This window comes from Cnephaeus nilssonii (assembly GCF_951640355.1).
Source record: "Cnephaeus nilssonii genome assembly, chromosome: 1".
Taxonomy (NCBI): domain Eukaryota; kingdom Metazoa; phylum Chordata; class Mammalia; order Chiroptera; family Vespertilionidae; genus Cnephaeus; species Cnephaeus nilssonii.
Window position 1 is genome coordinate 7,362,956 of NC_137072.1, and position 13,005 is coordinate 7,375,960.

The 13,005-nt window shown below is 41.7% G+C and overlaps 1 pseudogene across 1 annotated transcript; it reads left to right on the plus strand.

Moving 5' to 3' along the window:
- The first annotated feature begins 563 nt into the window (after positions 1–563).
- On the plus strand, positions 564–1,256 carry LOC307102391 (jun dimerization protein 2-like; annotated as a pseudogene). Its single transcript has one exon. The product of its transcript is annotated as a jun dimerization protein 2-like (transcript).
- Positions 1,257–13,005: the final 11,749 nt, after the last annotated feature.

Below are 13,005 nucleotides of genomic sequence, written 5' to 3' on the forward strand. Positions count from 1 at the left end.
GCATAGTAAATTTATAATTTTTCAAAACAATTTTGCTGAATAACTTATTTATTTGGGCCACTACTTTATACCACATGCAAAAATAAATTCCAAATAGCTTTTAGATTTAAATGTAAAAGACAATCTATAATAATAAAAGCATAATATGCAAATCAACCGTCCAGTCGAGCTTCCAGACAACCACGCTATGACACGCACTGGCTCCAGGCCAGCCACGGCCTGTGCGATGAGATTGGTCAGGGGTCTGCCATCACCACACGATTGCCCCAAAGAGGGAGGCCCAGGCCACCCAATGCGAGAAGCTGGATCGTGGAGCCCCGGCAGGGTGGTCGGGGCCTCCCTCTGCTGGGCAATGGATCACGGAGCCCCAGATGGATTGCCGCAAAGAGGGAGGCCCAGGCAGCTCAGTGGCTGCAACGGGAGGCGGGGCTGGCACCAGGAGGGGTCTGGGCACCTGGAGGAGCTTGGCAGCAGGAGGCAGTGGCACCTGCAGTCGGCCCCGGCCCTGAGGACACTGCCTCCGCCCATGGCTTCTGCAAGGCTGGACTGCCACTCCTCCTGCCATGATGCCTGGGCAGATGCCAGACCCTTCTCTGACTGTGGTCTCTCTGCCAGGGCTCGGCCCCTGACCAGACTCCCCAGCTCCGCCCTGACTGCAGAGGAGCTGAAATACGCTGACATCTGCAACATCGTGGCCATGATCTCCCCTTTGCACTTCCTGAAGGTGAACCTGGCAAGAAGCCTCACTCAACCTGTGAAAAGTGAGCTAGACGAGGAAGAGGAGAATAGGAAAAGGTGCAGGGAAAAGAACAAAGTGGAGGCAGCCCCATGCCGGAGCAAGAAGAAGGAGCAGACGGAGTTTCTGCAGCGGGAATCTGAGTGGCTGGAGCTCATGAATGCGGAGCTGAAAACCCATATGGAGGAGCTGAAGCAGGAGTAGCAGCAGCTCATCCTGAGGCTCAACCGGCATCGTCAGGACCGACAGCGTTAAGACCCCCGACTCAGAAGGCAACCCACTGCTGGAGCACCTGGAGAAGAAGTGGCCATGGGCTGGGAAAGGAAGTGGAGGAGGAGGAGATGGAGAGGGAGGAGGAGGAGGGTCCCAGAGGGCTCTTCCTTGCTGCATGAAAAACTCTTCAGTGAGGCTCAGCACAGCCAGCATTGGCTGGGCTTTTTTTGTGAAACTCAGATCAGCCACACCAGGGGAAGAAACCCAGGCTGATGAAACCCAGGACCAAGCGCTGAGACCAAAATAGTCCTGAGGGGGGCCTGTTCTGCCTGGGCCAGGCTTGCAGGAGGCAGGACAGAGGCTCTGGGCTGGAGAGACACCCAACCAGGCAGCTGTGGGCACTTCTCTGGCCTCTCTGCCAGGGCATACACCCAAAGGACCTCCGAGCAGCCAGGAAAAGCCATGAGTTGCAACCAAAATTAGGCTGAGTACGGAACTCAGAGTGAAACTGCAATCTGCCTGCCCCCAGCCCTGACCCTGACCCTGATCCTGATGCAAGGCTGGAGAAGGGCACAGTGCCAGGCCCTGCTGTACCCACCCACCGTGGTCCAGCTCAGTCCTGCCTGGAGCGGCAGCCGGGGCGCATCCTCGCCGGCCCTGCTGGGGTTGCTGTGGGCACGAGGCGCGGGCGCCCTTCCAAAGCACATACTCATTGAATATTTACAGACTGGCTGTCCTGGCAGGGCTTTCAACTGCACATGTTTTTTATACTTTCTTTTTTTTTAAATATTATTTTATAAAAAAATATTTTATACAAGCACTACATAAATGGATTTCTATAATCACTCGATGTGATACAGTATAAATATGCTATGGTTTGTTTGCTACAAACAGATATTCAGCCGTTATGGCCGTTGCATGTACCTTCTAAGTACTGTAGTCTCTGGGTGTTGAGGGTGGCAGGGGCGGGGTGCGGTGCATTTCCATCCTGGTAAACCCTTCATAGCACTCAGTTCCGTACCACTCAGTAAACATTGCTCTTACTTTAAAAAAAGGGAGGCCCAGGCTACCCGGCTGGCAGTGCTGCATTGGGTGGGTGGGGCCGGCCAGCGATCTCTCCACAGAGGGAGGCCCAGGCCAGGCAAGCAAACGCACCCCATGCCTGTTGCGCGAAGAGGGATGTGACTGGTGGCAGGAGATGGGGGCAGCACCGCACAGATGGCAAGCAGTGGTGGCGGCGGGGGTGGGGCCAGCTGCTGGCAGCCAGGGGAAGGAAAGCCCCGATAGGCCCTGATCGCTGGCCAGGGCTAGGGACCTCACCCGAGGGGTCCCAGATTGTGAGAGGGCACAGGCCGGGCTGAGGGACCCCCCTGAGTGCACAAATTTTTGTGCACTGGGCCTCTAGTACAACAATGATAGAAGATAGAAAAAGACATCACATTTGGAGAAAATGGTGGATGAATAGGCAGATCTGTCCTACACCTCGTCCTAGTGCCAGACTGGAAATACAACTAAATTAGAGAACATTCTCCTGGAATTCACAACTGAGGTCCAGCAGAGGAGGACACATATATCAAGGAAGGACAGAAAACACCTGGAGACCCGTAGGAAGGGTGAGGTCTTGAGAGGAGAGGACCCAGTTCCCAGGGGCTGCAGGCCAGCAGGCCAAGAGAGGAGGGATCCAATCTAGTCACTGTTAGTTACTTAGGAGCTAACCACTGCCAGGCACTATCTTTTGGCTTTCAGCAACTTGTTTGAAGTTCCAAGTGATCCACTCTTCCACCAATTATGTCTGTCTCCACAGGCCTTGGCTACAAGCAGAAGAAGCCAATTTACCCTCTCCAGTAGATTTGTTAGCAACACAGGGCCAAGGGCTGGGTTAGCAAATTTTCCCTGGTTCCCTGGACTCTCCCTCTGCCTGCCTTTGCCTGCTAGCCAGCTGTCAATCTAGTCACTGAGAGCTCCTTGAGACTGTTCAGACCATAAGCTTGGCCTTTGCCTTTGTTTCCTCTGAAAAGCTCAAAATGCAGGGTGTGGCATGCAGATCTCCTTAGGGTGGGATAGGCTGTATCACCTGTCCTAAGGGTACGGGGAGGGTTAGCTCTTCTCATAAAAAATGGCCTTTTCAGTTTAGAATGCCTATGAAGATCAAATGCAGGACTCCTGGCTACTGCTTCCAGCAGCCCTGCAGCCTTTTGCGGCTGGATGTTATGTGGACTCAGGTCATGGTTCTGATACTCCAGACTGTGGAGCCCAGCCTGGGCTTTGGGCCTCTATCTTCTGAGGGAACAGAACCTCTCAGTGACTAGATTGGAGGATGGGCCTTTCCTCCAATCTGGGAACCAGACTGGTAAAAAGCCCAGGTTCCCAGCCAATCCACTTGGTCTCCATACAAGGATCTCTGTCCAGCCAAAGGCAGAGTAATATTTTGGGCCACTTAGTAAGGAGTAGCTCTGGGACAGGAAAACACACCCATCATATTCCCTAAAAGCTAAAGGGCACCTACCCCACCTAACGCCCTTTCAGAAATAGACTTTTGAGTGATTAAGATTGACAGCTGGCTAGCAGGCAAAGACAGGCAGAGGGAGAGTCCAGGGAACCAGGGAAAACTTGCTAACCCAGCCCTTGGCCCTGTGTTGCTAACAAATCTACTGTAGAGGGTAAATTGGCTTCTTCTGCTTGTAGCCAAGGCCTGTGGAGACAGACATAATTGGTGGAAGAGTGGATCACTTGGAACTTCAAACAAGTTGCTGAAAGCCAAAAGATAGTGCCTGGCAGTGGTTAGCTCCTAAGTAACTAACAGGAAGCCCAGAATTGGCAGATAGAACAGAAGAATGGGGTCCAAAGCAAACTCCCATGGGGCATTAAACTCGGCTGAAATGAACGCCACTTCACTTTTTTTTTCTTTTCTCTTTTTTCCTCACTTTTTCTTCTCTCTTATATTTATTAGTTTTACTCTTTTTTTTTCTTTTTTCCCCATTCTTTTAAATTTATCTTCTTTATCTATCTGCTTTATTGATTTGTTACTATTCTGGTCTCTGTTATTTCATTCATATATCTAATTTTCCTCTTCCCTTTGCCTACTCAATTTATCTTGCTTTCACTACTCATTTTTTTTTTCTCTCTCCTTTCTTTTTCTCCTGCTTTCTTTCTTATCTTTTTTTTTTTCCTTTTTCTTAATTTAGGTCTTTCTGCTTTCTCCTCTATTTTTCTTTTCAAATGTTTTCTTGTCTTTTCATTTCTTTTCTCCCTCCTTTATTCTAAACTGTCTTCCTTCCCCTATTCCTCTAATTCTTTTTTTTTTTTATTTAAGCTTTGCATGTACATATTCTACTCCCCCTTTTATTGTTGTTTTTTGTTTGTGATTTTTTTGTTTGTTTGTTTGGTTGGTTGGTTTTGTTTTCACCCATATTTTTCTTTATTTTTTTTCCTATTGTTCTCTTTTCTCTTTCCTAATTCTCTCTTCTCTGGTGGTTGCTTTTGCTGGTAATGTAGGGATATTGTATAGATTCTTGTTTTGTTTTTTTTCTGTGCCATGTTTTGACATGTTGCATTTTGTTCTGTTCAGTCAGCACCTCCACAACAGCTTCCAGGATGTGGTCAGGCGTGAGCCACAGTCAGCCATCCTGAGAGGTGAATCCACTCATGAACGGGACAATAACATTCAAGATCAAATTACAACCGGAGAACCCAAATAACTCAAGTTAGCAGCTTTCCTACAACACTGAGCTCAGGAGTTCTAAGAGACTGCACCACTGGGTTCCACAAAACACCTACTACATACAACCATCCCACAATGACTTGGATACATAGTAGTTTGATCTAAGACATAGAAGCAAAAAAAAAATAGGGAGACAAAGAAACCACCCCCAAATAAAAGAAAAGGAGGAATTGCCAGAAAAGGAACTAAATGAAATAGAGTCACATAATTTGTCAGATAAAGAATTCAAAGTAATGGTTATAAGGATGCTTAAACAAGTTGAGTGAGATTTTCAAACAACTCAATGACAATTATAAGTAGCTGAATGAGAAATACACTAATGTGAATAAGAATCTAGAGGAAATGAAGAATGACAGGTGCAATAAAGAACACCCTGGAAGGTTTCAACAGTAGACTAGAAGAAGCTGAGTTGAAATCAGTGAGGTGGAAGACAAGGTAGAAGAAAAACACTCAAACAGAGCAGCAATTGGAAAAATAATTAAAAAGCAGGAGGAAACAACTGACCCCACAGAAATACAAAGGATCCTAAAAAAAAAAATACTATGAATGACTTTATTCCAACAAACTGGACAGCCTGGGTGAAATGGATATGTTCCTTGGAAAATATAATCTTTCAAAACTCAATGAGAAGAATCAGAAAATTAGAGTAGGCCAATAACTACTGATGAAATTGAAGCAGTAGTTTAAGAACTTTCAGCAAACGAATGCCCTGGTTGAGATAGCTTCACAGGGTAGTTTTACCAAACATTCACAAAAGAACTAACACCTATACTCCTCAAACTATTCCAAAACATTTAAGAGGCAGGAAAACTTCCAAGCTCTATCTACGAGGCCAGCATTACCCTAAGTCCAAAACCAGATAAAGATATTACAAAGAAAGAGAATTACAGGAAAATATATCTGATGAACATAGATGCTGAAATCCTCAACAAAATATTATCATATCAGATACAGCAATACCTTAAAAAGATCATACAACATTACCAAGAGGTATTTATTCCAGGGATCTAAGGCTAGTACAATATTCACAAATCAACAAATGTGATACATAACATGAACAGTTTTCAAGACAAAAATCACATGATCATATTAATTGATACAGAAAAAGCATTTGACAAAAACCAAAATGCTTTTTTTTTATAAAGACTCTCATCCAAGTAGGGATAGAGGTATCATACCTCAACATAATAAAAGCAATATATGACAAACCTACAGCCAACATCATACTCAATGGGAAAAAACTAAAACCATTTCACCTAAGAACAAGAACAAGACAGGGATGCCCTCTTTCACCACTCTTGCTCAACATAGTACTGGAAGTCCTAGCCATAGCTATTAGACAAGAAGAAAAATAAAAGGCATCCAAATTGGAAAAGAAAAAAATAAAGTTGTCAATCTTCGCAGGTGACATGTATTATACAAAGAAAACCCTAAAGACGACATAAAAAAACTACTAGATTTAATAAATGAGTTCAGCAATGTTGTAAGGTACAAAAAGAACACCCAAAAATCAATGTCATTTTTATATACCAATAATGAATTCTCAGAAAGAGAAACTAATAAAATAATCCCAATTACCATTGCAACAAAAAAAATTAAGATACTTAGGAATAAACATAACCAAGGAGGTAAAAGACCTATACTCGGAAGACTACAGGACATTGAAAAAAGAGACAGAGGAAGATATAAACAAGTGGAAGAATATACCATGTTCATGGATTAGTAGAACCAATATCATTAAAATGTCCATACTACCCAAAGCAATCTATAGATACAATGCAATCCTCATTAAAATAGCAAAGGCATATTTCACAGACCTAGAACAAACTCTCCAAAAATGTATATGGAACCAAAAAAGACCCCGAATAGCCACAGAAATCTTGAGAAAGAAGATTAAAGTTGAAGGAATCACAATACCACATATCAAATTATACTACAAAACCACTGTAATAAAAAAAAAGCCTGGTACTGGCACAGGAACAGACATATAAGTCAATGGAACAGAACAGAGAACCCAGAAATCAGCTCATGCCATTATGTTCAATTATTATTTGACAAAGGAGGCAAGAGCATACAATGGAGTCAAGACAGTCTCTTAAATAAGTGGTTTTGGGAAAATTGGAGAGATACATTTAAAAAAAAGAAGAAAGAAAGAGAGAAAGAAAGGAATTAGACTACCAACTTACACCATACACAAGAATAAACTCAAAATGGATTAAAAACTTAAATATAAATTATCAAAAACAAAAATCCTAGGAGAAACCATAGGCAGCAAAATCTCAGACATCTCTCAGCAATATATTTACTGATACATCTCTTAGGACAATGGAAGCTAATGAGAAAATAAACAAATGGGACTACATCAAAATAAAAAACTTTTGCATAGCAAAAGAAACCATCAACAAACTAACAAGTGAGCCCACTGCATGGAAGAACATATTTGCCAATGATATATCAAATAAGGTGTTAATCTCCAAAATAAATAGGAAATTCATACAACTTAACAAAATAAAGACAAACAATCCAATTTAAAAATAGACAAAGAACCTAAATAGACACATCTCCAAAGTGGCTATACAGAAAGCCAGTAGACATATGAAAAAATGCTCGAAGTCACTAACCATCTGAGAAATTCAAATCTAAACAATAATGAGGTAACACCTCATACCTGTCAGAATGGCTACTATCAATAAATCAACAAAGGACAACTGTTGGCAAGGATGTGGAGAAAAGGGAACCCTCATACACTGCTGATGGGAATGAAAACTGGTGCATCCCCTGTGGAAAACAGTATGGAGTTTCCTCAAAAAATTAAGTCTAACTAACATTTGACCCAGTGGTCCCATTTATATCCTAAGACATTGTAAACACCAATCAGAAATAATATGTGCACCCCTGTGTTTATAGAAGCACAATTTACAATAGCGAAGATTTGGAAACAACACAAGTGCCCATCAGCAGATGAGTGGATAAAAAAAAAAAAACCCATGGTACATTTACACAATGGAATATTATGCAGCTGTGAAAAACAAAAAATCTTACCATTTGCAACAGCATGGATGGACCTGGAGAGTACTATGCTAAGCAAAATAAGTCAGTCAGAGAAAGATAAGTATCACATGATCTCACTCATATGTGGAATCTAATAAACAAAATAGATTCAGAGACATAGAAGCATGGAATAGACTGTGGAACCTCAAAGGGAAGGCACACTAGGGTGGGTGGGTCAGGAGAGATCAACCAAAGAACTTGTATGCATATATGCATAACCCATGGACACAGATAATAGAGTGGTGAAGGCCTGGGGAGAGGGATTGGGGTGGGCTAGAAGAGGTCAATGGGGGAGAAAAGGGGACATCTTTAATACTTTCAACAATAAAGATTAAAAAAAAAAAGAAAAAGACATTACAGCCCAAATTCATGACCTTAAGAATTCTTGATCTATATCTCCAAAATTAGGTATATATACATAAATAATATTTACAATGAATATAGGTATCTCTTATAAATTAACTGAAATAAAGAACTACTAGATACTGCACTAAAGGGGGAATATATCAATGGCAAAAAAATATGTTCAACATTATTATTATTTAAAAAACAAATCAAATTAAACTCTCTACACAATTACCAAAATGGCCAAAATTTTAATAAATCAAAGATATCCAGTTTTTGTGCAATCATGGAGTATAATGAGGAAATGATACAATGAAAAGCTTATTCATGCATGTGGTTTTTATAGTTAATCTTTGTTGTTAAAAGTATTACAGATGTCCCCATTTCCCCCATTGACCCCCTCTACCCTCATCCTATACTCTTCCCCCTCCCCTCAATGCCTTCACTGCACTATTGTCTGTGTCCATGGGTTACGCATATACACATATAAGTTCTTTGGTTAATCTCTTCCTGCCCCCCCGACTTCATGCATGTTTTGAATTGCATTGTTAGAAACATTATTCATAATAGCCAAAACCCCATTAATAGTGAACTGTATAAATATGTTGTGTTATGTTAACAAAATATCTATAGTAATAAAAGGGTGATATGCAAATTGGCCACGATGCCCTCACAGTAACAACCGAACAGGTTGCATGGGGCTACCAGGCCGACAGGGCGGTTAGCAAGGGATGACCGAACAACTGACCAGCAGGCTGTGTGGGGCGACCAGGCCGGCAGGGGGGGCAGTGAGGGGTGAACAGGCTGGCAGAGGAGGGCAGTGAGGGGCAACCAGGCCAGCGGGGGGGGGGCACTTGGGAGTGACCAAGCCAGCAGGGGGGGCAGTTGGGGGTAACCAGGCTGGCAGGGGGGGCAGTGAGGGGTGACCAGGCCAGCAGAGGAGTACAGTGAGGACCACCCAGGCTGGCAGGGGGGACAGTTGGGGGTGACCAGGCCATTGGGGTGGGCAGTTGTGGGAGACCAGGTTTGTTTTTTGGGGGGGCAGTTCGAGGAGACAAGGCTGGCATTGGGGCAGTTGGGGGTGACCCAGTCAGCAGAAGGGGCAGAGAGGGGTGACCAAGCCAGGGGGGGGGCAGTTGGGGGCAACCAGGCTGGCAGGGGGGGGCAGTTGGGGGTGACCAGGCCAGCAAAGGGGCAGTAAGGGGCAACCCAACCAGCAAGAGGGGGGGCAGTTGAGTGCAACCAGGCAGTCAGGTGGGGCACTTAGGGGTGATCAGGCTGGCACGGGGGCAATTAGGAGTGATTAGGCAGGCAGGCAGGTGAGCAGTTAAGAGCCAGCTGTCCCGGATTGTGAGAGGGATGTCCCACTGCCGGTTTAGGCCCATCCCAGGGATTGGGCCTAAACTGGCAGTTGGAAATTCCAGAGGGGTCCCGGATTGGAGAGGGTGCAGGCTGGGCTGAGGGGACAACCTTCCCCCCCACCCCCTGTGCACAAATTTCATGCACCGGGCCTCTAGTAATAAAATGTAAATATGAGAATAAGAAAAACCAAAACTATTGTTGTGGTTAAAAACATGGGCTTACTTTACAAACAGAGATATTTTATGTCTACTTTGTAAAGTTGAAGCACAATCAAGACTAATATATAGTGTTAAAAGTCTAGTTTCTATGTTGTAGTGACTGGAAAGAAGCAGAGGAATAGCTTTTAGGATATTAATTAAGTCCTAATTTTTTATATGGAAGGTGATAAAAATCAGCCTAGTATACTGTTATGATTTTTGAACATTCTATATTTATGTTTAATTCAATTTTTATTTAAATTTTAATGCAAAAATTTCAAAGCTACTTTTAGAGTAAGAGAAATTTATCAGAAGATTCCATTAGAGTCACTCTATAATTGACCAGATAGTTTCTCATGAATATTATTTGCCCTGACAAAGTTATAGATTTACCAGATTAGCTTGAACTATTCAAAATCCATCTCCTGGGGGATATGGCTAGATGATACATAAACAGTATTAAAGTGTTGTTAAGGAGAAACACTTACTGGAATGAGTTTTTACAACAGAAAACATTTTTTTCATTCTTTATTATGTCATGTACACTCTTTAAAAATATATATGTTTTTATTGATTTAAGAGATGAATGGAGAAGGAGAATGAGATGGAAACATCAACGATGAGAGAAAATCATTGATTGGTTGTCTCCTGCACGCCGCTCACTGGGGTTGGAACCTGCAATCCAGGCATGTGCCCTGACAGGAGATTGAACTATGACCTCCTGGTTCATAGATTGATGCTCAGCCATGTCTGGGCTCTTATGTACACTCTTGCTCTGGAGACAGAGATCATAAGATACAACTTGGAAAGATTATATCTGGTTTATAAGCACTCACATTTATTATTCTTTTTATAAAATGGTCCCCTCCCTATTTTTCCTTCTTTGTCTTAATAATCCTTCTTGGAAGGCTTTTAAAGAAATGTTTCAATAAATATGTTTTAATACAAAGGTGCTTTTGATTTTCTGCAATAAAATTATTGACCTGCCTATACATTTTATATTTGTAATAATTTTATAGCCATAGGGATGAATGCCTTGCCTATTAGCTAACTTGGTTCTATTTGACCAACTCTTTATGTTATATATATTTGTTAGTTTATTCAGTCATCACAGACTCTGTTATACATAGAACTAGTTTTTAATCACTTGAGTGGTTACTGAGTGGTTCACTATAAATGGGTAATTAATTCATTACATACTTAAAATAATTTCAGTACTTTTGTGTAGACATGTATTAAGATAACAAAATATAATTTAAGAAAATGTATATTTATATCTACAATTTTGATTCTGGGTCAATGATACAATTATTTTCTATATTAATTTATTCAGCAAATATTTATTAAGCAGCTAATATATCCAGGTCCTCCACTTGGTTTCTAGAATAGAATAGTGAAAAAAACAACAACAAAGATCTCTGTCTTTGCAGGGTCTGAATTCTCATTGAATGAGGCAGACATAAAAAATTAAGGGTAATGCAAAATATGAATTTCTTAGGTAAATACATTACTGTACATCAATTAGTGCTATAGAAGAAGAAAAGAGTACAGTATAATAGAAGGCATTTGGGAATGCTGAAGAGAAAATAGAATGAATTTTCAACATGGTAATCAGAATAAGCCTTATTGGAAATGTGGCACTTGAAATAAGATTTAGAGAATGTTAGAGAGGTAGGGAATTGAGTAAAGAACTCAGTCAAAAAAAGCAATCACTGCAGATTCCTCTAAGACTGGAGTATCCCTAGTATGTTAAAGGGAGGGAAAACTATGGTACCATTTTATATGAAGCAGAGTGATCAAGAAGGATAGTAGTTAAATATGAGGTTAGAGAATAACTGGGGTCATTATTAGAAATTGGACATTTGTATTGAGTGAAAATGTTGCAATATTCTAAGCAGAGAAGTGTGATAAATTGACTTCCATATAAAAATAATCATTCTAGCTATTGTGTTTTATAAAAGTATTGGGGGAAGGCCTAGACAGGAAGAGCTATTAGAAGACTACTTCAGTATTCCATGCAAGTAAGGATAAGGACTCAGAAGATGGATAGCAATAGAGGTGATGAGGAATTGTTATATTTTACATGTGGTATTTTAAAGATAGAGCCAGTAGAATTTCCTAATAAATGACACAAAGATATAAAGAAAAAGAGGAAAGAAAGAGGACATAAAATTTGTTGGTCTATAAACAGGAAGAATGAAGATAATGTCAAATGAGATGATAGATGTTGCTAGAGGAGCAGCTTTGGCCAGGAAGATCAAGAGTTCAATTCAGTATCTGATGATTTGTACTATCTACTAAATATCCTGTTGGAGATGTCTTAAAAGCAGATAGATTTATGAGGTCAAATTTTGGAAATGAAGTATGAGCTGGAAAAAATGGGTATAATCATGGGCCTATAGAAGGCATTTCATCTTATGATAATGACTTGGTTTATCAAGAAAGTGAGTGGATCTTGACAATAGATTATCACCAAGGACTAAACCCTATGGTACTTTGATTTTAAGAAGCGGAGGATAACAGCATACATTTTAAAAAGTACCATGAAAAAAGTCAAGTAGAAAAGAATCCAGGAGAGCACAGTATTATTGAATTTTAATGTTGGGTATGTTTTGCATGGCACATTGGACTTACACTTTGATCATATTTAATCCCTAACTTTGTCACTAAGAGAGTCACTTTTGTCTTTTGTATTGCCACTAGAGCCCTGGTGCATGAAATTCATGCACAGGGGGTGAGTCCCTCAGCCTGGCCTGCACACTCTCACAGTCTGGGATCCCTCGGGGGATGTCTGCCTGCCTGTTTGCTGCTCCTTACCTCTCGGCTCGCTGCTCCTTAGAACTTCAGAGGAGGCAGGAGAGGCTCCTGCCACTGCCACTGTGCTCGCCAGCTGTGAGCCCGGCTTCTGACTGAGTGGTGCTCCCGCTGTGGGAATGCAATGACGACGAGGGAGCAGCTCCTGCATTGAGCATCTTCCCCCTGGTGGTCAGTGCGCATCATAGCGACTGGCCATTCTGGTCATTCCACCCCAAAAGTCACTTAGGCTTTTATTATATAGATATTTAAATATAGCTTTTAAGAAGTAGTGAAGTAGTGATATTTTTTGTTTGTTTTAGCCTCAAAAATCTAACCGATTTTGGCAAATGATTTCAGTAGGTGTTTATGAGGAATCTGTCAATCTATCCCCAGGGAGAGCTTGTTTGGAGGTAGAGATATGTAGATTGCTGACTTAGATATTGATTAACAAGATACAAAGCTCAACATGCCTAGATGACCAATAGGCCATAAAAGATCCCACTGAAAAATCTTGCTCACAGTCTTCTAAACCAAGATTTCCTATTCATATCTTGATGGCTCATATTTCAGAGATAAAGTATTTC